The following is a 1,372-nucleotide window of genomic DNA, read 5'->3' as shown; positions in this document are numbered from 1 at the left end:
AGATGTCTACATTTATACTAACGACATTCTGTCACATTTGATCTAATTTGATCACTCTAAATTGGTGATGGCTATGTGCCATGGAGTTGGTTCTAAAGGCTGTAAATCTTTACAGGAGCAGAAAGCCTCATCATCTTTCTCCCATAATTTCGAACTGCTGATGTTGAGATTAACAGCCTTACTCATAACCACTGCACTATCAGATAGTTTTTAAACAGAGCAGAGTGAATAATTTCACTTTGATGACAGTTGTCAAGTTCTTCACAGAGTAGTTCAGGAAAGTTATCCTTTACAGGACTTTGAAATGTCTACCTGCATGGAATATTTCCCTTTCCAGTTCTTCATCCTAAACATCTCAATGAATGCTTGATGAAACATTCCCAATAAATTGCTTTCACACTAAGTTTTATCTTTGGTTGGAGAATATAACTTAAATAGTGTCCTGGTATGGTGCTGCAGGATAAATAATGCACTGCTAAGTGCAAGGTCAGCAGTTCAAACTCATATGCAACTCCTCAAAAACTCTATACAGGGTAATCATGGGTCAGAATCAATTCAATGACACTTATAAGCATAATTTTATATTTTTATGAAAGTTTTTTTTGTGGTAAAAATACATTTCAGTGCATGAAAATATTAGATTGCATACCTATTGTTGTTGTGTGCCATCAAGTCACTTCCAACCTATAGTGACTGTGACTATGTATGGGATTTCTGAGGCACATTAGGTGGGTTTGAAGTTCCAACCTTGCATTTAGAGGTCCAGTACTTATCTGATAGTGCCACACCAGGACCAAACCAGACAATATCAATTACTGGTGTGGATAAGGAGAAAGAACTCTCATTCCCTGCTGATGGCAAGACAGATTTATGCAACAGCTTTGGAAGACAAATGATTAGACTCTCTTTAATGTGAACATAATCCAGCAATCATGATCTTAGGTGTTTATTCAACTGGTTTGAAAACTTTGTTCACATAAAACTTGCATGTGAATATTAGAGTAAGCATATTCATACTTGTGAAAACAACAACAACAACAACAAACAAACCTAGAAATAATCATGGTGCCCTTCTAGAGGAGAAAGAATAAATAACTGTGGCATATCAATAATAGGAATATTATTCTGTAGGACAAATAAAAGAATAAACTGTCAAGTTATGCAAAAATTGGATGGATCTTCAATGGATAGTGATAAGTGAAAGAGGGAAGCCATGTTGCAAAGGTTGCACAGGGTGATTCCATCGACATGGCATTCTGGAATACGAACTCCATAGAGATAATAATCTCATCACTGTCCCAAGGGGTGCTAAAAGGGAGGGATCAAATATGGAAAGGAAAGGGATATTAAAAGACAGTGAAACTCTTTTTTT

This window comes from Chrysochloris asiatica, unplaced genomic scaffold (genome assembly GCF_000296735.1).
Source record: "Chrysochloris asiatica unplaced genomic scaffold, ChrAsi1.0 scaffold00599, whole genome shotgun sequence".
In the NCBI taxonomy this organism is placed as follows: Eukaryota; Metazoa; Chordata; class Mammalia; order Afrosoricida; family Chrysochloridae; genus Chrysochloris; species Chrysochloris asiatica.
Note: the sequence above shows the minus strand (reverse complement) of the source record.